Genomic DNA, 25,316 nt, shown 5'->3' with positions numbered 1-25,316 from the left:
TTGCCGTGCTGCTGCTTCTGAGCTTGTTTTAACAGCCCAGCCACACGGAACAGCCAGTGCCCGTTGGACTTTTTCTGGAGAGCAGAGCTCAGTTCCCCAACAGCGTGGCACACCCAGGAAGCGGGCACAGCATGGTGGCCGGGCGTCTGCTCAGCGGGTCTGAGTGACTCCTGAAGGCACGCTGGCATGGCCTCGGTGCTGAGGGCGGGAGTGCCTGGGCGCAGGGGAGGGTGGCGCTCCTCTCGGGCCATGGCAGAGGGCAGCGGGGGACTGGCTCTTCCCGGCTCCCCGCGTGTTAGCTGCGGGTCCTGGGCAGGGCCGCTCACACCTCTGGTCTGTAAAGCGGAGATAATTCTCGCCATGGGGAGGTGGCACGGGGAGTGTCCAGAGGGGCTGGCAGAGCGCCTGCTTAGCTGTGCAGTAACTGTTAGTGACATAAGCCTGGGTGAGCATTCCTTCTGCAGATCCCGGCCTCACACAGGACACCGGCCCTCATGCCCTCGATGCCTCATTTCCCGTGCTTGATTGTGTTGTTCATGTCAAACTGTTACAGTGTTGGGGGGGAGGCTTGGAAGCTACTTCCAAGTATAGCAGTCACCGTTTATCTGTGGTCTCACTTGTCCGCAGTCAACCTCAGTCTGAAAATATAAAATGGAAAATTCCAGGAATAAAAGAGCAAGCTTAAAATTGTGGCCGTTCTGCATAGGGTGCTAGGATCCTGTGCTGTCCGGCTCCATCCCTCCCGGACACGAATCAAGCCTTTGTCCTGCTTCTGCACGCTCCCTCTCTGCCCTTAGTTACCCCGTAGCCAGATTGGTTATTGGAGAGAGACCAAATTTCAGGTACTTTTTAGTACAGAATATTGTTATAATTGTTCTATTTTGTTATTAGTTACTGTGGTTAATCTTGTTGTGCCTAATTAAACTTTATCATCGGCTTAATTTATGTATGTGTGAGAAAAAGCACAGTATTTCCAGGGTGGTTTCCGGTACCCACGTGGGTCCCGAGGGTAAGGGACGGCTGTGCAGAACTGGGAGGAACGTTAGGTCATCTGTTCAAACCTGTTCATTTTACAGCGTGGAAACGGAGGTCCAGAGGCGTGAAGCACACACAGTCACCTGGTGACACCACTGGGACCAGATACGGATTCCCTGGGACCTGCCCAGGGGTGGACACAGCTGCCCCTAACCCGCCCCCCTCCCGGCCCAAACACCAGCTCCCCAAATTGACAGTATTTATGTCAGAACATTTTTCTGATGTTTGGTTCTGTCAAAACTAATTTTAGCATTTCTCAAGCCCGGTGAAAATATAGCCTCATTACTTTGATGTCAGAGCGTAGTTTACTATTAGTATATTCTGGGCTTTATCATTTTAGTCATGTTTAACACGGCTGCACCAGGCATGCACTATTAAATCTGGCTTATTTTACATTCCTGTCCGGAATTATTTATTTGTAACAATTTCCTCTCTATCAAAAGACACAGCTAATGCTGTGTTTTAATGTGTTATTTACACACAAAATAACCTATTTACAACTCAGTGTGCGCCGGAGGGAGAATGGATGGGCCCGGTTGCCTGCGCGCTGTTATATCGGAGTTTAACAATCTGGTTTGCTAATAGAACCATTTATCATTGGGGGGTGGGGTTATTTACTTTCTGTTTGTGGCCAGGTCTCAGCGCCTCTGATCTCAGGGACATTCTGAGGATAATGAAGCCAGGCCTGGTGTTTGGGGTGGAGGGGGGGACACCTGGAGGCATCGGGGCTGCACGCAGAGCCCTTTGGGCTCAGGAGCTGGGCCTTCCCGATCTTCAGGGTCACCCCCCCCCCCACAGTTAATAGAGAGAAGCATGAAGCATGGATGGACATAGGTATGGGGAGCAGCAGAGTGGTCCCTTGAGACTGAGAGAGGCTCCAGCCTGAGAGGCAGGTGGAGCTTCCAAAACCCTCCCCATCTCCCCTCCCCAACCTCCCCTCCTCATCTCCCCTCCCCAACCTCCCCTCCCCATCTCCCCTCCCCAACCTCCCCTCCCCATCTCCCCTCCCCAACCTTCCCTCCCCATCTCCCCTCCCCAACCTTCCCTCCCCATCTCCCCTCCCCAACCTCCCCTCCCCATCTCCCCTCCCCATCTCCCCTCCCCATCTCCCCTCCCCAACCTTCCCTCCCCATCTCCCCTCCCCAAACTCCCCTCCCCATCTCCCCTCCCCATCTCCCCTCCCCATCTCCCCTCCCCAACCTCCCCTCCCCATTTCCCCTCCCCATCTCCTCTCCCCATCTCCCCTCCCCATCTCCTCTCCCCATCTCCCCTCTCCACCTCTCCTCCCCTCCTCCCCTCCCTTGGCATCAGGGAAACAGCCAGAGAGGTTTAAGGCAGACGCCTGCCCAGGCAGTTAGCTTGAAAGCCCAACTTGCAGTGGGGAGGGTCCACGCTCCACAGGGATGGGCGGTGCTGTCTGGGGCCTGGGGAGCTGGGTGGGTGGAGGGAAAAGCCTCCTGATGGCCCTGGGGTGAGCCCTGGGGGCTGGGGTCCCAGGTGGGTGCAGCCATGTGACCATGCAGGCTGAGTCCTGCGGCTCCGGAGTCTGATGTTGATCACATCCCTCCCGACTGTTGGGATGAGGAAAGCAACAGGTGCTTCCGCTAGAGGCAGGCAGGTGGGACCGCATCCGGGTGTGAGTGTGGGCTGCCCTTACCTCACCTGTACGCGGGGCCGAGGGAGCTCCCGGGCCAGCTCGCGAGGGTGGGTCTGGAATGCAGGCCACCGGGGCTGCTGTCGTGGTCCTCACTGGAGAATGGTGTCACCTGCCTGAGGGGTCTGCAGCAACTCCTGGCTGTATTTTGTTAAAAAAGTATTTTTATTGATTTCAGAGAGGAAGAGGAGGGAGAGAGAGAGAAATACCAATGATGAGAGAGAATGATCGATCGGCTGTCTCCTGCATGCCCCCACCCCCACCCCCCAGGAATCGAGTCTGTAACCCGGAGATGTGCCCTGACTGGGAATCGAACCATGACCTCCTGGTTGGTAGGTCGATGCTCAACCACTGAGCCACACCGGCTTGGCACCTGGCTGTATCTTTACTAGCCGGAGGAGTACAGGCTTCCCAGCTGACCACGGCGCACAGCGTCATTAACACACCAGGCCCCAGCCTTCCCAGCCACTGAAGGCGGAGGGAGGGCCCAGCAGCCTGCTCTTAGGTACACTCCTAAGGGAGCTGAAAACGTATGCTCATAGAAAAGCTGTGTACAAGTATTTACAGCAACGTTATTCATAACAGCTAGAATCTGAACCTAAGTGCCCATTAACTAGTGAATGGATAAACAAAGGTAGCATGCCCACACATGGAATATTATTTGGCCATAAAAAGTAATGAAATCCCGAGACATGTTTTGACTTGTAGGAGCCTTGATAACACTGTGCTCGTGAAAGAAGCAGACACAGAAGGCCACGTATTGTATGACTTCATTCACTGAACTGTCCCAAACAGGCAGACCCCGGGCCGAAGAGAGATGAGTGGTTTGGGGGTGGGGGGGGGAGGCCGGGGGGACGGGAGTGACTGCTCCTGGGAATGGAATGGAGCTCCTGGGGGGTGAGATGCTCTGTAATTAGATCGGGGTGATGGTGGTACACCTGTGCATACACTAAACCCTCTGAACTGTACGCTGTAACCAGGTGAACTTTATGGTCTGTGAATTATACCTCCATTTTCATAAAGAAGGTAGAGAGGAAGAAAGGACGAAGGAATCAAGGAGGGAGAGGTGAGGAAGAAGGTTAGGGAGCGGGGAGGGGAGGGAGGCCTGTGGCCTCGCCTGGCCTTGTGGTGGCTCCGAAACCCCGGCCGAGTCCCCAGGCTGCGTGAGCCCTGCTGCCCCGCTGGAGGCCCTGCTTCTCTGTGCCCAGGAGCAGCTCCCCGGCCAGTTCCATGGGCTCCGGAAGCTCTAGAATAACGAGTGGAAGGAGGGCGTTTAATGACAAAGTAAATAATTGCATTAGGGGTGCGAGTACGGGGGGAGCTGAGTAAATCTTCTGAAGGAGCTCGGGCCTCCGCTAACTCCCGTTCTTCATCACCAGATCACGCCCTCGCTGGTCCCTAAGTGATGGATGGCGGCTCTGCAGCAGGGCTGCAGGCGGGCGGGCGGAGAGAGGGCCTCCCCGGAGCCGGGACCCCGCTGCTGCTCCAGGCGGGCTCGTTGCTCTCGGGGAAGGGCCCCGGGCCCGGGGACACCGCAGCTGGACAGGACAGATTCTTCTACGCCTCTGAGTGGCAGGAGTCTCAGGGGCCACATGGTCCACCGAGGCCAGAAAGGGGAAAGGCTGACAGGGCTTCCCAGGGGGCAGGTACAGGAGCCCAGGAAGAAGCAGACCCGGCTCTGCAGCCAGGACGCTCTCCCTGCCCACACACCGCCCGGAGGGGTGGGCCGGAGAGCCAGTGCCATGTCCACCCCCAGGTGATGTCACACCTGAGAGACATGGGAAGGGTGCATCGGGTCCGTGCTACGCGTGGGTTTGATGGGGAGAGAACAGGACAGGGCAGGACGCTGCTAGGAGAGGGGCCAGAAACGGGCCGGAGGGTCCTGAAGGTGCCTTGCTTCGTCCTCGAGAAAAGGACCTGTGTCCCATCTTCGCGGACGGTCAGTGCCCAGCGGGCCGGGACGCCCCTCCCAGCTGGCCCGGAACGGAGGAGACAGCCCCGGGCCCCAGGGACGCCTGACTTATAACCCGTCACTGAAAATATATGCAGCGAATGAAAAGCTCTGCCGGAGAGCAGGCACTCGTGGGCCCTTGTAAAGATAAGTAACAGCAGCCAGAAGGCCGCGTAAACCCGTGCCTCTGAGGTGAAGGGTCTCTGCAGACAGTACGTCTTTATCGGGAAACGTTCGTCATAAAAGCCACAGTGCAGCCTGGAGACGTGGCATCTGCCATCACGGAGCGCGGGCCCTCTGCACAGGAGCCGCAAATCACCACGTCCGAGAGCCGGGGAGTAAACATTCACCCCGACTGCTGCCTCCCCGCCCTCTACCACGAAGAGAACGTAACTGTCTGGTGGCTCCGTGGCTCCAGGATCCGACCCCACGCTCTGGGCGCACATGGCTCCTGCCACCTCCCGGCCTCCGGTGTCCCCGCCCCCGGGCCTGCCTGCCCCCCACTGCTCTCCTCCAGGCCGCCCCGCATGTCCGCTCAGGGCCGTGTCCGTGCCTCACGGCTCCCTGGACACCCAGCCCCGCGCCAGTCCTTCCCGGGAGCAGAGCCAGCGAGTGGCACCCGATAAGGTTGTGATGGGCCCAACCCACAGCAGCAGTGAAGCCCGAAGGCTCAGCTCTGGTGCTGGGCCAGCCCGCTGTCGGTCTGTGGGGCTGCAGTGGGTCGGACAGAGGGGAGAGCGTGGACCAGCCAGAACCCGTGGGGCAGGCAGAGCCCACGTCTGTCTCCTTCCCTGGCTGCCACCCTCCATGCACAGAGCCAGGCTGCGGGGAGCCTCCCTCAGTCGGGTCCTCCTGGCCCAGGACTGTGCGGGCGCCGCAGAGCCAGGCTGCCCGGCTCCAGGGAGGGCCGGAGAGTAGCAGTGAATGCCAGGCTCCGGGCGGTGTGCCTGCTAATCCCTTAGAAATGGCTGAGGACCCCAAAGAGCTTCTGTTTACACGGGTTACCGTACTAGAAATGTGAAGTGGGAAAACTTCAAATATTTTACTTTTCAACTCATTGGAAAATAACAACAAATCCCTTATTTTTATGAAAAGTAAGTTTTAAAAAATAAGAGTGAAAATGGGATTGCCCTTTTATAAACCTCCTTTCTTTTGGCTCGCTGGGCTCTCGGTCTGCTGCTGCCCTCGGCCGTTGCCGAGTGGTGTATGGGGAGGAGGGCTGGCCTCACATAGGACACAGATGGAAAAGGAGGGACATTTTAAAGGCCTCCTCAGCGCATAGATGTTCTTCTCTGATTCTACACCAAACGCGGCAGGTGCTTGTTTCTTAAACGAACAGCGTGGGATCTGAAACCGCACCAGGGACCTCTCTGTGTTCTGTCATTACCGGCCGTTGGCAGGCTCCACGCCTTGCGGCTGCGGAGTGGATTCTGCTCCTGCGTTACGTGATGCATCAGCTTTAGTCGTTGGAGACACCGTATGGTGGCGCTTTCCGAATGCACAGGGGCAGGCGAGGGATGAGCCGCGTCTGGGTGTCACTGAGAACGCGGTGACAGGGCCCTGCCTGACGGAGGACCCTGCATTGCACGCTCCCTCTCCACGCCACGCAGGGTCCAGCTGTGACAGCCCACGCCTGAACCGTACTGGGAGGGGAGCCCTTGGGAGTGACACAGCACCTCCACGGACCCCCCAGAGCTCCGCCGGCTCCCCTTGCTCTCACCTCCCTCCGGCTGTCCTTCCTCGCTCCTCCTCCTGGCACCCTTTCTTGGCGGAGCTGTGTGTGCCCCCGGTCCATGAGGACTAGCCCCCCCTTCGCCCAGCTGTCTGTGAGGTCGCGCTCCCCGACTACCCAGTGCCGTGGGCGGCCCAGTGGCCTTCACCCGTCTCCTCCCAGCCTCGCCAGTGCTAGCTGCGCCTCCTCCCCTGTCTGCTTTGCTGTCGTCCTGGCTACAGCTCTTGGGGAGACAGGCTGCTCTGGGCCCCGGCCTCAGGTTATTGTAACGCCACAAAGGCTGGCAGCACCCACATGCAGGCTCTCCTCCGGCCTGCTCTCCTGCTCCATTTGAAAGCGGCCTGTTTATTACTTTTTATATCTCCTGCTACCCTCAGGCCACACTGTCCCCGGACTTGCCCTGAGGGGCAGCATTGTCAGCCCTCACTTATGTAGGATGGAAACTGGAGGCCTATGCCCCAGACGGCCCAGGGTGCAGGTGCCTGAGCCTCCCGGGGCAGCACCTTCCTGAATCCTGCCTCACGAGGCGCAGGAGTGCCAACGGCCTGCTGCGTCCCGGTGAGCAGGGCACAGCCTGCCACTTTGCTTCCGGCCCTTGTTCTCTACTTAGTGCCATCCCAGTCCTCCTGCTTTGCTTCAGGTGGCCGGCCCTCATGCCTGCACTTGGCAGAGCTCAGAGCTGCTTGGGCTTTAGGCCCACCCCTTGCAGAGGGTGATGGGAAGAACCAGAACATTCCAAAGAGCCCCAGCAGCCATCCTTGTGGGGTGGCAGCACTACCTCCAAGCACAGCACCTGCCCCGGGATGGGCTGGCCTGTCTGCACCAGGGCTGCCATTTGGCGCATTCAGGGTTTTGCCCCATCCAAGAGGACAGCAGCCCAGCTTCCCCAGCAGCCCCTGGGGAGGCGTATGCAGGTGCCAGTGGCCCAAAGCGGACCTTTCCAACTGGCTGGGTCCTCGGCGGGTGCTGAATGCTCAGGGACTTAGTGCAAATAAAGCCAGGAGCCGGGCTGACACGTGCTAGCTCCTCACAGAGAGACCAGTAGGTCTGGTCTGCTAACATGCTGTGTCCATCCCGCCTGCTCCCCGCCTGCCTCCCACGCCCCCAGCCCCAATAGGAGCGCTTCTGAGCCGCCTGCGTTTGTCTGGGCTCTCAGGCCAGTCCCTCAGGGGACCCGCCCCAGCGTCTTCCTCTCGGCCTCGGCCTCTCCAAATCCCAAGGCTCCTTCAAGGCCAAATCCAGTTAGTCAATTCTGTGCTGAATGCCCTCAAAACAGGTGACTCTGTGCTGCACTTCCAGGAAGGCACCTGTAGCAGGTGACCCAGGGATAGGATGCCTTCACCATCTCCACGGAGCCGCTGAGCCCTGGTTGCAGGCACAGTTCTGACATGAGCCTTGTTCTCAAGAACAGTCCATCCGAGAGGCTTGGTGACGGCGGGTTCTTTGTCCAGCTGCAGGCTTTCACCAGTCATTGTGTCAGTCCCTGGACAGACACCCCATGTCTGAGCCACAGGGGGCTCCCCAGGCAGGAGGAGGGACTGACCAGCACAGGATTCACACCTCAGTATGGCGGGGACTTCAGGAGGGTTTGCCCCAGATGCTTCCTCCTGCCCCCGGGGGAGGAGCGGGGAGGAGCGGCAGGGAGGGCTTCCTGAGGGCCGGGCCTGGCTGCTGAGGGATGACTAGGAGCTCACCAGGCAGGACAGTGACAGAGGGAGCGGAGCGGGAGCACGGCGGAGGGAGGGCGACAGCTCCCAGTGTGTGCAACTGGGGGCTGCCGAGTGCTCTGCGGGAGACCTTCCCCAGCAGCTTCTCCTGAGGCATCCCCCTACAAAGTCGGGGGCTCGCAGAGGCGGCTGGAGGAAGGCTCCAGGCTGGGGCCTCTGCCCTCGGCCCGGTCCTCCTGGCTCGGCCTGAGCCCCCTGGCTCCGTGGGAACCAGAGCACTGTACGAGAGCGGTTCCTGGAACGGTCTCTCCTCCCCTCATCCGCTGGCCCGCTTTCCTGTCGGATCTGCACTCCCAGCTGTTGCCTCCCATTTGCTGACTTCCCAGCGGCTGGGCTGTGGGGCCCGGGAGAGGGCCGTGCTGTCAGCCTGGCTGGGCGCCCTGGACGCCCGGAGGGTTAAACCACCAAGCCCAGCTGGTGAGCATTAGCCCCTCTCCGGATCACAGCAGAGGCCGAGCAGGAGGAGGGGAGGCCGGGCTGAGCAAGGCAGGGAGCTGCCTCAGGGGCTCCTCTCGGGCTCCTGGCCTCCTCCCTTCCCCCCCCTCCAAGGTAGGCTGGTGTGGCTGTGCGGCCTGGGGAGGGTGCGGGGACGGTCACCGCCCCGGCCCGCTCACCGGTGTGTGGCGCCGTGTGTGTCTGCGTGTCGTCTCTCTGAGCGTTGGCCATCCACAGTGGCAGGAACTTCGGGGGGAAGGAAAAGGACCGGATGTGGGGCTGGCGGAGAGCAGCCTGGCTGTCTGGAGGGCGGGCCGGGCTTTTCCTTGGCACTTGCGTGTCGGGCGGGGAAGACGGCGGCTAGGAGCTCAGGTGTGCGGGAGGCGCCAGAGCTGCGGATTGCTGAGGTCGCCTCAGTGCATTTCTCAGTCCCTGACCAGGAGGCCTTTCGGGGGGTGGGGGGACAGGGAAGAGGAGGTTGCCCTGTGCCGATGGGGTGACGTGTGTGGTCTCCCGTGGTTTCAGACGCCTTGCCAAGACCCGGCCCGCCCCACTTCTGGGGAAGTGGGGAAAGTGTGCGCAGGGCCCGGAGCACCAAGCCCTCCAGCCCACCATTCCTGCCGGGCGGGCGGCCCGGCATGGCCGGCAGAACTGCCACCGAGCGGCGCCGAGGACAGTGCTCCCCGGGGTGTCTGCAGGGAGCGCCACCAGCTGCAGGGGCCCAGCTGCGCCGGGGTCCAGCGGCTCCTGGGCTCCGTGGAGTGAAGTTCCGAGGGCCGGTATGTGATGTGTTTTCCTATTGACTGGATGCGGAGAAAAATGCCCAAATTAGGATGGGCCTGTGTCTCAGCCAGCAGCCCTGAGAGTGAGCATCCACCGCGAAGGAGCTAGCAGACGCCCAGGCGACAAAAATGGGCATCTTGGCTCTGGGGAGGTATTTGGTCTCATTCCGGCCAGGCTGTGGCACCGCGGAGAGGGGGTGCCCAGCATCAGGGGTGCATCGGGCCCAGCCCCACTCACAGGTGAGGTAGGGTCTGCCAGGACGCCTGGCAGAGCTGGATGGGAGGGTGAGGAGGAGAGGTTTCGGGTGGGCCTACCCCCTCCAGCCTCCTCCTTAAGTTGTAGACTGTCCTCGGAAAGATGCTTTTTCTGCTTTGCCCCAAACAGCCCTTTACACGGTGACCCAAGTCTCTGCCATGACCCTCGGAGGCAGGTGCAGCCCCGTTTACAGATGGGGAACCGAGCTCTGCACTGTTGGGGGCCTGTCCGGGGCGCCAGCTGGACAGCAGAGGGCTGGGTCCCTCAGGCCTCCTGGGCCGGCCGCCATCCACAGCACCAGTGGGCGCCCTTGCAGGGCTGTGATCCCCGGGGCCAGGGGCGAGGCCTCGGGAGCGGGTGCTGCGCCCCTGCCTCTGCGAGGAGAGGAGGTGCCGTGGCTGAGGCCTGGCTTAGTCCGTGTTCACACGCTGCCGCTGCCCGCCGGATGGGTCCTGGAGCATGTGGCTTCACCAGCCCTCTGCACCTCATGCCTCGTTTGCAGAGTTCCCACCGGTGGGTACCAGGATCATTGCGGGATTTCAGTGAGCTGCCATCGGCAAAGCACTGGGAACAGTGCCTGGCAGGCGATACCCTCCCAGGAAGTACAGTGGGTGAGGGCAGACGTCCAGATCCTCATGCCCACACTGGGCTGTGGCTCTGCACCGGCACACAGTAGGTGCTTCAGGCAGTGTAGTGGGGACTGGTGTGGGCTGTGGCTCAAAATGCATGAACAGAATGGCTTTTGCAAGCTGGTTCTCATCAAGCAGCCTGGGGGCGGGGGGGGGGGGGGCGTGCCTTAGGGCTCCTGGACCTGTGCTCCCCAGCTCCTGAGCCTACCCTCATCCCAGGACTCCTGGTACCCACTTGCCAGAGTTAGCACCAAGAGAGGTGGTGCCCCACCCCCAGCCCCTTGGTGCATGTGACGGTCATCCTATATAATAAAAGCCTAATATGCAAATTGTCCCTTCAACCGGGAGTTCAACCAGGAGGTGGGGCCGGCTGGCCAACTGCCCAGCCAGCGGAAGGTAGCCAGGGGGAAGGGAAGTGCCAGGGACCCTACCCGTGCATGAATCTCTAGTAAGGTTAGAAAGCAGGAACACATGCAAATTACATGGTCACCATTTCTCTGACTATTAAAGCAATCTAAAATTTTGATTAATGCAGAAAAGCACAGTAAATATCAACATATCCTTCCCTGATTCTTCCTCCCATCACTCACATGTTAGCATATTTCTTTCCAGTCCTTTCTTACTATGCAGTAATTTCTTCCTCCAGTGCTCGGTTCAGTGAAGGAAATTTAAAAACCAAAACCTGAAACGACTCTCTGGGCTTTTGGAATTCAGAGCTTCAGAGGAAAGGAAACTCATGCAGCCCAAATGGCTAGTTTCTCATTTATTTAAAACATACCTCTGCCGGTAACCCAGCTCCTCCTTCCCCAGCCCGCTGGGCTGTTCTCCGTGGGATGGTCTAGCGGTGGCAGGCCAAAGGGTGCTGGAGAGACACCAGGACAGGCAGGACAGGTGTGTGCAGAGTCTGCAGTGAGAGGCAGGTGAAGGTGGCAGGCATCTGGGTGGGACTTGCTCCTGTTGCCGACAGTGGCCTGGTTTCCAGGGTGAGGCAGCGCTAGGTATGTAGCTGTCTGTACTCTGCCTTAGGTATGCCTTTTGGTCCCTGGACTTAATGAGTTCTGCAGGGACGCTCTGCTGTAGCTAAAGATCATTTACCTGAATTGCTTTTTAATTTCTGCAGAGGGAGGCTGCCCCTGGCGCAGTATAATTACATTATAATTTACAGCAATCCCAAATCTATACATTCAGTCATCCTGGCGGGGGAAGGGCTGGAGCTGTATGTGGGTGGGGGAGAGGGGACCCTCCCATCATTAGTTTAGCCTCTGTTTCTAGGGGCAGGTTCAGCCAGTGGGCAAATGTGAGGCTGAGAGGGAGACACGTCTTGCCCAGGACGTGCTGAGGTTTGCTTTCACACTAAGACGAGTTCCGTCTGGAGCTGGCTTGTGGCGGGGACGCGGCTGTAATTCAATATCCCTCTGATCTGCCAGCTTGTGGCAGCTTCGCTGTGGGCCTGGGAGCACGGAAGTGGGCAGCCTGGAGACATGCATGGAGCAGCTGGAATTGGGAGGAGGGTTCAGAACGCTCTCCCGGATTCTCTCCCCGCCGTGGGCTCAGGAGATGAGACGTGAGGCCCGGGGCAGGGCCTAGGGGATGCTGGTTGGTGATTGAGACACTCATCCTGGCTGGGAACTTAGGGAAGCTGAGCCTGCGGGATTCTCACAGGCAGGGACAGGGGTGGGCAGGGCCCAGGGGACAGGCTGAGAGGGGCTCAGGGGCTCAGGGGCTCAGAGCTTTGATTCCCCCGACCTCGCTGAGATCCACTGTCTGTGCCCACGGAGGGTTTACACTGCGGTGACCGTTAGCTTTCCGTGTCACTGAATTTGTCCCCTTCTTATCAAACCACACACAGAGCAAAACGTTCATTCGTTCTGTTCACAAAAGCAGTTAGTTCATTAATGGAATTATGTAGTGCATTAACACCATATAATAAAGAATAATAGTCCTTTACCATTCATTAACTATGGAAATCTACATGTTCATATCTTGGGTAATTTACATTGGAATGACTTTAAAAAAATAAAACCGGGAAGCCATAGCATAGCAGAAACAGCAGCGAAGCTTGGTTCAGAGAGGTTCACTCACTCACCCCAAGTCACACAGCTGTTGGGAGGAGAGGAGGCTCGGGAACAAGGACGGTGTGGATGTGATCACGCTATGTGTGAGCGTAGGGCGATGGAGAATGGAATGTGGGAGCAAAAATAATCTGCCTTTTCCCGGAGCCCGCCGGTGGGGTGTTGGGGGGCAGTAGGGAAACCTTGATCTTGATGGTTACCTGTTCTCCCAAAGGTGAGAGGAGTGGAGCCCTGCCCCTGGGGTGTGGAGGCCCTGTCCCACCGGGGTGGGTGTGCGCCCACCCTGTGAAGCTGGGGGTCCACAAGTCTACCTTCTAGGCTTTGGACCTGCGCCCCAGTGCTGGGCTCAGACGTGGAACTGGCTCCAGAGTGGCCTCCAAACACTCGCCTCTGGCTAGTGCTCCTCACTCTCTCTCTGGCTGGGAACCCTGTCCTGCCCCCTCGGCCTGCACCAGGGCTCCTCGGCCACTGGTCTGTGCTTCCCCAGCGGAGCCTGCGCTGTGCGCTGTCCGCAGGGCTGGCCCGCCTGCCAGGAAATGTTTGGGTAACCAGGCGGAAGATCACAGGGACGCTCCTTCCTGTGTCTGCTGGGTCACAGCTGTCCCTGCACGGGCTTCCGTGGCTCGGAGCTTTGTACTCCAGCTGTGGCCCAGCAGCGTCCCTGGGAGGGACAGGATGCCGGGGGGAGAACCCCGCAGGCCCTCACTGCTGGGCACTCCGGGAGGCGGCGGGGGGACGGCTGCCTTTGTTGTGACAGCAGAGCGCTGGGCCTCCGCCAGGCTGTGTCCAGAGACAGCTGCGTGCTTGCAGCCAGCCAGCGGGGCGGGCAGGAGGGAGCGGGGCTGGTGTGCACCTGCATGCACCCTACGCAGCAAATCCACACGTGTGAGAGGCGCAGACCGCCACGGAGGGAGACGGAGCACGCGCATTTGAACAGTGCCCTTGCCCAGTTTTCCAGAGTGTGCCCGAGCCGGATTGGAGTGAAGGTGGGAGCAAGCACTGCTGCTCTGCATCCGGGCACCCTCACTCCTGCCTCGTACACCGTGAGCTCCTGAGCTGGAGTCTGTGCTTCTGGCGTTTCTGCTTCGGGGTTCCATGCACGGCCTGCTCGGATAGGGGCAGCCTGTGTCTCCACACACAGGAGCCCTGAGCTGGACCCTCGAGGCAGCAGTTCCGCATCCAGTTGGGCCTCCTGAAGTGTGCGAGGGCACTGTGGGTCCAGGGAGGTTTTTGTCTCATGTTCGCACATTAGCCTCAACCCCTGCAGTTGGCGAAGATCCCGTGCTCCGTTTTACAGAGTTGGGACCTGAGGCTGAGACAGAGCGGGTGCTCCAGGTCACACAGGGGGGAGAGGCCTGTTTGCACCCCAGCCGTGGGATTTCAAAGCCGGTGGCCTCTCCACTTCAGGTTCCCAGGAGCAGTTTGAGAATCAGGCAGCTAAGTCTCCCCCCAATGACTGTCCCAGGGTAACCTTCGGAGCCCATTTCGATCGTGGCAGGCACGTTCGCCTTCTCTGTCCTCCCTTCAGACGCTGGGCACATTCCTGGCATTGTACCTCCCCACCCACTGGGGCTCCCAGCTCCAGTAGGAATCCCAGCACCTCACTCTCTCATCCTGAGCCCATGGGGACCGACCGCTGTGCCTCGGCTCCTCGAACAGCCTGGCGCCGTGTCAGTAAGTGTGTCTCCAGGGATGCTAACTGCAGCTCCGTTCGTTGTCCTGCCCATTGCCATCTTCTTCCTTAACACAGGCTGGTCCAAGTATTCTGCTGAGACTTGTTGCCGAGGAGTGAACCCAGCCCAGGAGCCAGGGCCTCTACGTGGGGGCAGGTGACGTCAGTGCCGTTCACACCCACGGCGATGGCCAATGTCAAAACAACAGAAAAATAACAGGTATTGGCGAAGGTTTGGAGAAATTGGAGCCCCTACGGTGGTGGGGGTGTAAAATGGTGCCGACATTATGGAAAATCGTATGGAATTTCCTCAAAAAAGTAAACCTACAATTCCCTTACGGTCCAGCAATTCCACTTCCGGGCATATGCACACGGACTTGGAAGCAGGGTCTTGAGCAGATATATGCACACCCCTGTTCACAGCACCATTGCTCACAGCAGCCGAAGGTGCAAGGAGCCCAGGTGTCCATCAACAGAGCAACGCGCGGGCAGACGTGGCGTGGACGTGCCAGGGGACAGTGTGCAGCCCTAGAGAGGAAGGGGACTCTGACGCAGGCTGTGATAGGGTGAGCCTGAGGACACGGTGCCACGTGAGAGAAGCAGCCACAAAGGACGAGCGCTGTGGGCCCCTGCTTACAGGAGGCACCTGCGTCGTCCCCTTCCCGGAGACAGGAAGTGGAGTGGTGGCTGCCAGGGCTGGGGGAGGGGAATGAGGGGTTAGTGTTCAATGCGAACAGTTTCCATTGGGAATGGACAGAAGTTCTGGTGGTGGATGGTGGGATGGCTGCACAACAATGTGAATGGGCTTAATGCCACTGAACGGCACACTTCTAATAGTTGAAGTGCTAAATGGTATGTGATGCATACGTCACCCCAGTTGTTAATTTCAGTAATTTCAGATCCAAAGACCATGGGCTGGTGAAACTGCCATGAGCCTGACTCCGCTGGCAGCACAGAGGCAGGTGCACGCCAGGGCCGGGCAGGGCCGGGCGTCCTGGGAAAGGCCCGTTTGGACCCGAGGCTGCTGTTCCCTGAGAAGCAGACTGTGAGGCCCGCCCTCAGCCTGAGCCCCAGCCCTGGACTTCCAGGACATGGAGCGCTCAGCCCCAGACAGACGCCGAGGGTGGGATGTGGGGGACACATGGGGGTTGAGAAATGTAAATCTAATTTATTCTCTGTGAGAAGAATGAAAATCCAGCATAGGCTTATTGCAGGCGGGCGGAGGGCATTGGCAGCAGCAGTGAAGGTCGCGGGCTCCCCTCTCCCTCTGCCCTCGCAGCCTGCGCACCCCCACAGCCCGAGGAGTCTGTCCTGCCTGGTCTCCTCCGGCCCCCGCCTTGGGAGAGAAAAGAAAGTTAAATTCATATTAATTACAGCCAAATCCGCTCAGTAAGCACTTGCTGAATGTGCTTGGAGATGAGGTTTAAAGCTCCCCTCCAAACAAAACGGTAAAATGAAAGGAATAATTTATTTGGTCAGACATGTAATTTGCCACGTATTCCACTTCTCTTGTTACTAAAATGGATTCTCTGCTGAGACCGTGACTTCCAGCTTCCAAAAAAAATCATTGTCACGCTCACTGTTCCTCCCAGCCTTCCCAGAGGCCTCCTGGCCCTGCCCTGAGCTGGGCCCGGGGCTCTCAGAGGAGGCAACAGCGCAGGTGCTGCTCTCACACTCCCCCACACCGACACACAAGTGTGCACACCCTTATCCACACACTCACAGTCACACATACCTACACACGTATGCACACTCTGACAGTGACAAGCAGCCATCGCCACACACAGCATCACATATATGCACACCAACACTATACACACCCCTCACACACTTACAGGCACGCATGTATGCACACATCACACATACAGTGTGTGTGTGAAAAACAGACACCGAGCCAAAGCTGGTTAGTAGTTCAGTAAACGATCTCTGTGTGTTTTACAGAGGGGCCCATTGTGGAACCTGCTCGTATTTCTGACCACAACTCATGCTTTTATGAGGACGCTTTCTGCAAAGGTAGTTTTGTGTGTAAGGCCTGGATCCTGGAGTCGGACACTGCCAGGGTTGAGTCCCAATTGGCAGCTACGTGGCGCTCAGCATGTAGAATGAGCCCCAGCCTGTTCCCGTCTCTAAATGGAGGTAACAGTGTTGACTTATAGGATGCTTATGAGGAATAAGTCAGACTGTGTTTCCCAGGAGGTCCTTGTCCCTGTTGGCTGATAGCACAGGCCCACAATGCCTGGGGTCCCCTCCGTCCCCCGTGTCCCATTGGCCTGGGCTGTGGGCTGTGGGCTGTGGGCCAGGCCTGGGTGGCTGCAGGAGGGGCTGTGTAGCTGGAGATCCTCATGCTCACCAGGACCCTCTCCTTTTGGGGACTCCTTCCCCGGGCTCTGGGTGTCCAGAGGCAAATGGGGGCCAAATTCCTGTGAGCCTGGCCCCACGGAGTCAGCGCTGTGCTGCTTGTTCGGAAGGAAGGGGGCTTGGTGGTGGTGGGCCTTGTCTCAGGAAGGCGGGGAGTGGCTGTGTGTGTGCCCGTGAGCCACGTGGTGCCTAGAAGGCGGCTTTCGAGCCGAAGAGCTGTGGGTGACGGTGGTGGACGGTTCGGGTGTCATCATTCGCTGCTGCCTGGGTGGGAGTCTGGTGGTGTGGGCGGAGGCCTTTCTAGTGGCCACCAGACCCTGGGCAGGTCACGACCCATCTGCACCCTCAGCCTGCCACCTGCCACCCTGAGCGCCTGCCGGGGTGGGCTTCTGGTGCAGCCACGGAGGCCGTGCGTGCAGTGCCATCAGGCAGTGTGGGGTCCCTCCTCGTTGTCTGTGTGTTTTTATGGCTCAGACCCTTCTGCCTGCAGAGTCGCGGTGCCCTCTGCCCCTGTGCCATGCCCAGGACCCCAGCAGGCCCTCGCCTCCAGGGCACTGGATGAGCGGTGTGGAGCTGGCTTCCCGGGGAGTGGGTTTGCTGAGCTGGTGCGCGTGTGAGTGAGTGTGGCTCACAGCCTGCGTATACACGGGCACGCACTGTTAACACGGTGCCAGGCCTCGCCCCCGCCTACGGAGAGGGCTTCCTGGTGTGGAGACGTGCGTCCCGCCAGGTAACAGTGCAGCCCGGTGTGGGCCCGGGGCCGCACCACCCAGGCCAGGTGACGGAGCTCAGGGAGATGGGGGACAGTGGTGTGTCCTGGGGCTGCTGCAGGCCAGGCCAGTCCGTGTCCTTCAGAGGCCACGGGGAGAGGCGGGGTGTGCAGGTGGGCGAGGTATTGATCCAGAACCTTCCTGGCCAGGCCAGCGGGTAAGGCGGCATCTTTTTGCCTGTCTGCTCAGATCACTGTCTGTCTGTATTCGGGTGGTTCTAGTTTGCTAGTCTGAGTACCCCTCCCTCTGCCACGTGGTTCTCCTGTTCCGTCCTGTGCCACATGGCTCCACACTTGCACACGTCGCTGTCTCACGCTCTGCCTCTGCAGCATCTCTTTGCCTCTCTTTCTTCTGTTCGGTCTCTGGTTCTCCGCTGTCCTCCCTATTTGTCGCCGGCCTCTCTATGTCCGTCTGGCTCTGCACACGGGCTCATCCTGGGTGGCAGTGGGCCCTGCCCTGTGCCCGGCCACTCCCTGCTGGGCCTGGGAGCAGACGAGTTCCTTGAGGGCATCCCGTCGGGCCCCTGGGCATTGCTCTGACTGGGCAGTCAGCCGAGGCCTCCCAGGAAAGCCGGCCGGGGCACGGCCCTGCCGTGGGGAGACCGGCACCAGGGCAGCCTCGGAGCCGGAAAGCACCTGCTTTTCCGGAGAGAAAGGCCGTGCACGCACAAGCCAGACGGGCTCATACTTTTCCAGGAAGGAAAAGTTCGGCTCCGAGTATTTTTATTCCTTTTTCTCGGTAGGAGGTGTTCACAAAGTAAGTTTTCATTCTGAGAGCTCCCTCCCTGCGCCAGCACCTGGGAAAGCTTCATCTCAGCTGCGAGGGGCCATGAGAGGTAGCGAGAGGTCAGGAAGGGGCTGGTGCACGCTCCGGGCCGGGGGTGCAGGTTTAATCTCCTGGGGACACTTACTAAGTCTCTTAACCTCGCAGGCCCCAGCGTCTCCCTTTGAAAATGGGGTTCGTCGTGATTCCCGCCTCACGGGGCTGTTGTGGGGATTAGACGAGGCTGGGCCTACCCAGCACGCCACGTGGTGAGGAGGTCCTGAACGCCGCTGGGTTGGGAAATACTCCCAGTACCACTGCCTGAAGTCCCAGCCAGTGGAGTGGCCAAGGCTGCTGGGCTGCATTGTGGGCACTGGGGAAGCTTGCTCCCCACACAGACTCCACGGTGAGTCCTTTAGTTGGTTCTTTCAACCCCCCATTCACTGCCAGGAGCGTGTGTGGCGTTAGCTCGGTGGTGAGGGCGTGGGCGGACGGAGGCCCCAGTGCACGGCCACCTGGTCCAGGCAGGGCCCGCGGGTTGCGCATGGTGGGAGGGCCTGCGCAGAGGCAGCAGCTCTGTGAGCCCGCCCCAGGCCCACGGCCTTCGCTTCAGAGCGCTGGGGGCAGACAGCTCTGTTCAACCCAGAAACCCGGCTGCTTGGGGCTGGCATTTGTGTCTGCCCTGGAGGGCGACAGCGTGTCCACCTCCAGTTCTCACCGGGCCTGTGCGATCTCGCCCGGCCTCCGTCCTGCCCGGGGGGTGCCCGGCCGACACTGCCATGGAGGGTGCGTGGCCAGCTGGGAAGTGACTTTCTGTTCTGAAGGGAGCTGCCCTTCTGGGTGGTGACCTGGGCAGGACTCCCTGAGCCCCAGACTGCTGAGTCCTTGGGAGGAGACATGGCTGTTAGGGAGCAGCAGGCCAGGAGGAGGGTCCCCACGGGACAGCGGCCAGCAAGGCTGGAGGTTTCCTGTCCAACCACCTAGGACGGGGACAGCTGGGGGGATGGTGATGGCATGGTGGAGCTCAGATACCCGGTCCCAGGAGAGGCGTTGGTTCAGGAGCCTGAGCTTGCGTTTCCTGGCTGTGTGACCTTGGGCAGTCACCGCACCCTGGGAGACCCGTACCCCACGTGCAGAGCCCAGAGAATTGGCCCCTGCAGGGCCCTCGGGGGCTGGGGAATCCTCCCCGCAGTGTAGGCAGCAGGTGCTGCCTCCCTGAGGCTTTTCTCTCCATGGACACTGGTGATCAGGTGTCACAGCGCCACCTCCCTCCTCAGAGGTCACCTCCCTCTGCCCCTCTGGTCACCAGCGGGGAGCTGACACCTGCCGGGGCCCCTGGCCGAGGAGGGTCCTTCAGCTCCCTGAGCTCCATCATGACAGGCAGGCAGGCCACTTAGGGTCAATGGATTTGAACCTAGATTCTTTTTGAGCAGAATCCACAGCTCAAGGTTAAAAAATTTTTTTTTTAATATATATTTTATTGATTTTTTACAGAGAGGAAGGGAGGGAGATAGAGAGCTAGAAATGTCGATGAGAGAGAAACATCGATCAGCTGCCTCTTGCACACCCCCCACCGGGGATATGCCCGCAACCAATGTACATGCCCTTGACCGGAATCGAACCCGGGACCTTTCAGTCCGCAGACCGACGCTCTACCACTGAGCCAAACCGGTTTCGGCTCAAGGTTTAAAATTTAATTGGACACCAACCCTCAGGTCTCCCAAAGTCACCTCGGTGCAGTTCTCAGTCTCAGCTTGTACGTAAGGGGCTGGCCTGGCTCTCACTCGGCTCGCCAAGTGACCAGTGAATGTCTCTGCACAGCGCAGGGCACTCACGCCCCCACAGCACCGCGCCCCGAATCCTCTGCATGAGGTGCCATGTTTTCAAAAGTAGGCACATTATCACAGGTGCGCTGAGGCCAGCCCTCAGGAGGCAGCTGGTGCTGGACGGATGGCTTGTTCCTCACAGTTCCCAGGAGGGGCAGGGCCGCACGGGGAGGGCCGGGCCGGCGGAGCAGATGGAGTGTGGGGAAGGTGTGGGTGGAGCCTTGGTTGTGGATTTGTGGTGAGGAGTGGGCAGGCACGCTAAGCCAGCCCAGGACTGGCCAATGCGAGCAGTTCCAGTGGAGTTGGGGCCTGGGCTCTGTAGCTGTCCATACCCGGCTGTGGAGTGATGAGGGCAGGGAATGAGGCAGAGAGAGGAGGTGGTTTGGAGTGTGGGCTTTGGATTGGTTGGTTTGCATACTCCTGCTGGTGTGGGCTGACTCACCCTGGGAGGGGCAGCCTCTCCCTAGTAAGTGAGGCCCTGGATGCTGGACAGGAGGAACACAGAAAACAAGAAAACAGAAATAACCAGGAGGGTGTGAGGGGGCTAGGGCCCCTGCAGACCCCTTTGTGCACAGGCCTTTCCCGGCCTCCTGTGCAGGAACCCTGCCCCGTGCCACTCAGTCGCTGCCACCAGTTGTGCAGCCATCACTGGTTTCGTGCACATCCCCGGGACTATGCACACGGCATCCCGATTCTGGGCTGTGAGGCCACGTGTGAAGGCCTTTGCTGTGCGTCCTCACGTGGGCCTCTGGCCCTGAGCCCCAGGTTTTCTTGGTTAAACCTACACTGGTTTTCAGCTGTTTTTCCACCAGCTGCTGGGTGCAATTGTCACTGGGCAGACTGGAGCAAGCATGGTAAATCCATAGCGTGACTGGTCTCTGATGGACATGCCACAGCAATGAGAAGCACATCTCTCTGGATCAGCCAACGGTGGGGGTGGGTCTGAGATGGAGGGGGTGAGTCTGCCTGAGCCAGCCTGGAGGCGGGCCGCTGGGCGGCTGGGGCAGGAGTGAGTGTGCATGTTCCCCACCTGCGATCAGACAATGACACAGCAGCAGGGTGGCTGTAAGGTCGGAGGAGGCCAGGACCCATGTGCCCCTCGATAGGTGTTGTCATATCCCAGAGCAGAAACACCTCCCCTGGGCGGGCTGAGGGCTCACAGCCAGCAGCAGCCATGCGGTGGCTGCTCCACGCCGTCACCTTCTCCCTTTCACGTGTTGTCCAGGTGATCTGCTCTATGCCAAAGACGTTCTACCATTTATCAGACAAAGAAGTTGAGGCAGGAAGGGAAGCTGAGGCAGACCTCCCAGAGCCACCAGGAGCTGGTCCCCACTCCAGGAGGCGTTGGTGGGGCTGGCCAGACGTCTGCTGAGAGGAAGACTGACTGGGAATTGCTGCGATGCTGAGATGACTGTTTTAGGTGGGCCTGCCTGTGCGGTGACACCCAGGAGGCCTCAGATGGTCAGGCTCCAGACTGTTTGACCTTCCAGGCAGCGGGGCTCTGAAAGTACCTCCGACTGGCTTGTCTGGTTCTTTAGAAAAGATAGACAGACAGACAGATAGGTAGGTAGGTAGGTAGATAGACAGACACACACACAAATATGTTAAGCACACACACAAATGTTGCAATGCACATACCTGCACGCAGCTTGCTATTTTCTGCCTTGCTTTCGAGGGATGGCAAACCAAGGCGAGGCCTCGTCTGCTCGGAGTGCAGACAGTAGGGAATGCTCAGGTAGAGAATTCAGAAACAAACATGAATTGTCTGTAGCCCTAACTGAATTGGTTCAGTAGCCAGTGTCAACCTATGGACTCAAGGGTCCCGGGTTCCATTCCAGTCAAGGGCATGTATCTTAGTTGCGGACACATCCCCAGTGGGAAGTGTGCAGGATGCAGCTGATCAATGTCTCTCTCTCATCGATGTTTCTAACTCTCTATCCTTCTCCCTTCCTCTCTGTAAAAAAAATCAATGAAATATATTTTAAAAATAAATAAATTGCCTGTAAATCGGTCTCCTTTTTTCTGTGACCATGCCCTGGCACTTGTAAGCAGTCAGGGATAGAGCATTCTGCTGGGATGGGCGGGGACCATCTCAGGGCCAGAGCCAGCCCATTTCACCACCATGCAGACCCCTACCTGCCCCTGGCACTCCATTACCTGCCCCTGCTCCTTCCACCTGGCTGACCTCGGTCCGGAGAACCTCATGTTTATTTTCTGCAGGCCTATGCCCATGTTCTTATAGGGTGTGTAGTTTTCTTGCTCGTTACGGTATATTATGGTTTTGAGATACATCCATGCCCTACTTGAAGTCTCATGGAAAACTCTGGGTGTTCAATGGTGCTTATTACACAACCCATTTCTCTACCTTCCTGCTGAAGTTATTCAGGTGGTTTGCAACTTTTTATGATTGCAAATATTGCTGCTATGCGTAAAACATGTCTCCTTGTATACATGTGCAAGGAGTTCTTCCGGAGGGGGTTTGAAGTCAGTGTTGTGGGTAACAAACAGCATTTGAAAAGGTGAAACAGGAAATACCACAAGTGAAGATAAGGTTGTTCCTGGGTGTATGTGCTCATGTGTGTGTGGATGGCACGGTGATGTAAAATGTATTTCTCTGCATCACACGGACCATCGAAAGCCCTGATGTATCTGTATGAGCAGGAATCCTGGGCTCAGAGCACCTACATGTTCAGCTTTATTGGATACCACTGCCGAATCGCTCTCCAATGTGGCTGAACAAATCTACCTCCTGCACTTTTCAGACAATGATTTTTCTTATTAGACTGCGTTTTCTGGCCATCTAGATTCTAGTAAATGGGGATGACCTTGCTTTAATTTGTGCCCCCTCATTTGCAAACTGGACATCTGGTTTCCTCTCCCCTAGTTGGCCTGTTCTGATAGGTGTTTCCTTCCTTCACCTTATTTTTTTAAAAATATATTTTATTGATTTTTTACAGAGAGGAAGGGAGAGAGATAGAGAGCTAGAAACATCGATGAAAGAGAAACATCGACCAGCTGCCTCTTGCACACCCCCTACCGGGGATGTGCCCGCAACCAAGGTATATGCCCCTGACCAGAATTGAATCTGGGACCTTTCAGTCCACAGACCGACGCTCTACCACTGAGCCAAACTGGTTTCGGCCCTCCTTATTTTTTTTTAAAGAGATATTAATCATTTATTATTTAGATGTGTTATAAATACTTCCTCCCAGTCTTTGGATGGCCATTAACTTTGTCTATGATATGGTTTATAGGGACAAAAGTTGTACATTTTAACATAATCAGGTGTATCATTCCCTTTCTGTGTGGCTTGTATTTGTATCTTGTTTCAGAGGTCCTTTCCTACCTTGAGGCCATGAAGGTATTTTCTTATATTTTTTCTAAAAGTCATACAATTGTACTTTTACATATAGTTTTTAAAAAGATATATCTTTATTGATTTCAGAGAGGAAGGGAGAGGGAGATAGAGATAGAAACATCAATGATGAAAGAGAATCATTGATCCGCTACTCCTGTACACCCCCAGCTGGGGATCGAGCATATAACCCGGGCATGTGTCCTTGACTGATACTGAACCCAGGACCCTTCAGTCAGCAGGCCAACGCTCTATCCACTGAGCCAAACCAGCTAGGCTGCATATAGTTTTTAAATCTAACTCGAATTGTTTTGTCATTGACATGGTGTAGGGATCAAGTTGTTTTATCTGTGGGATAATTAATTGTTCTCCTAGCAGTTACTTCATTTCTTAATTTTAAAGTGCCAATTTTAAATTTATTGGGGTTGTGAGGGGCTTTATTCTTCATTGCTAGTGTCTAGGAATGTGGTTGCATTTTATGTTGATCCTGTTTCCAGCAGGATACTGTCTTATTACATGTATCCATATGTTTTCATGGACATTTTATTTAGTCATGTCATTTATAAATTATGGAAGTTTTTTCTTTCTTTTTCAATTCTTAGATTTTTACCTTCGTTTCGCCTCTTTCATTCCGTCAAGAGTAGAACTATCCAGTGGCACAGGTGCCATATCCTGTGACCAACATGCTCAAGTTAAGAAATGTTGGGGTCCATATTTTAAAAACTAAAAAGAAATAGGTGGACTTAATTTTAATAATATTTAGAACCTGGTGAGCGGGCATCTTTCTCTTATTCCTGATTTGGGAATGTTTCTGAAGAGTTGGCATAAGACTACTGCTAATGGTTTCCTATGGTTCATTTAAAATTTCCTTTTTGTTCCTATTTTGTTAAGGCTCCCTGGTTGTGAATGAATGTTGGATTTTATCAACGCTTTTCTGTAAATACTGAGACAATCATAAGCTTCTATATCCTCTTATTGTTATGATGTTTATATTAGTACATTTTTATTATTACACCATTGGTTCTTGTTTAGCAATGATTTGTTTACCTATAAATTTGTTCTTTCTATTCTTATTTAGTTGAAGTATCCACCAGATAAGCCACATAACATATGCTAAGGAATATTTCACCCTCAGTATTCAAATATTTGAATATGTGAAGGATTACCTTAAAATATTTGTATATGTACATATTTGTATGTGTTCACATTTTCATGTGTCAACTATATGTTAAGGATTGTCTTCAAATATCTGTATATGTTAAGGATTACCCATTACTCCACGGATTCAAAACCCAGACTGCACAGCCACAGCCTGGTTTTGTTTGTTAGAGCCACGTTTGTTTGTGTTTAATGATTAGAGGTAATTCCAACTTTCTGTTTCTTTTTGCGTCATCTCAGTAAATCTGTCGGTCCATCTCTCCCTAGAAGTCTGTCTGTCCCGTTACCACACTTTCCGCAGTGTTTATAGTTAAGTCTCTTCGTTCCTATGACATTTGTGTTTCCTCGGGCATTTGGTCTTAAAGGTTCGTTACTTGATTCCTTTTGCTTCTCACATCCCACACCCATTCCTCCCTCTTTAGCTTGGCCCCCGGTTCGGCCCTAATTCCTTGATTTGGGCACTGGTGGCTGATTTCGCCCTGGTCCTCTGCCCCTTCCCCAGCAGACGCCATTGTCCAAGTCCTGCTCACTTACCCCCCACGGGTCCTGACGTCTAGGTATTTCATTATTTTTAAAATCTTACCTTTTCCTCGGTTTTGTAACATTTTTGTTTATTATCTCTCCAAATTACACCTTTCCCCCTGTTTTTCCCATTCTCTCCTTCTGGAACTTTCTCAGTCTTTCCTCCTGGTCTTTATAGCTCCTTTTCATGCTGTGTATTATCCACCTTCTTTATCTTTCCGCTACACACTCAGCGTCTTAGGCGGACTTTGCCGAGTGCTTTGTGGTATCCGCGGACTCTTGGCCATGCCATGAGTGTGTGTGCATGTGTGCACGCAATGTGCAGTTTGGGATTGTGAATAGGGACTTATCTGTAGGAAATCTGTGGGCCTGAGCTGCGGCTCTCTCCCTCCAACATGGTTTTCCATGACTCTGCCAGGTCCTCGGGAGTAGCACCTGTGTGGGATCATCTGGACGCCCTGGGGCTGTAGATGTGAACTGACTCCCAGAGAGAAGGCAGGCAGGTGGTTACAGACGCTCAGAGGAGACTTCTAAGCCCCCACTCATTTCCCTTCCAGAGATGTAAGCACCAGGTCTTGTCGCGTGCCTGCAGGGGGGCTGGAGGGCTGTGCAGCTGTGGC

The 25,316-nt window shown here is 56.7% G+C and overlaps 1 protein-coding gene across 4 annotated transcripts in view; it reads left to right on the top strand.

The window, feature by feature from the left end:
• Positions 1-25,316, top strand: part of GLI2 (GLI family zinc finger 2) — a 209,244-nt gene that overhangs the window by 58,658 nt on the left and 125,270 nt on the right. The window contains exon 1 of one of the 4 annotated variants that reach the window (XM_084892200.1): positions 9,084-9,313. The exons of the other annotated variants lie outside the window; for them this stretch is intronic. The gene's annotated coding sequence lies outside the window, so the exon portion shown is untranslated. Of the gene's footprint in view, positions 1-9,083; positions 9,314-25,316 lie in introns of those variants that run through there. 4 annotated transcript variants of the gene reach the window in all.

Source organism: Pipistrellus hanaki, assembly GCF_964339955.1.
Source record: "Pipistrellus hanaki genome assembly, chromosome: 8".
Taxonomy (NCBI): Eukaryota; Metazoa; Chordata; class Mammalia; order Chiroptera; family Vespertilionidae; genus Pipistrellus; species Pipistrellus hanaki.
The sequence above is the reverse complement of the archived record's forward strand: the minus strand, read 5'-3'. Positions and strand labels throughout refer to the sequence as shown.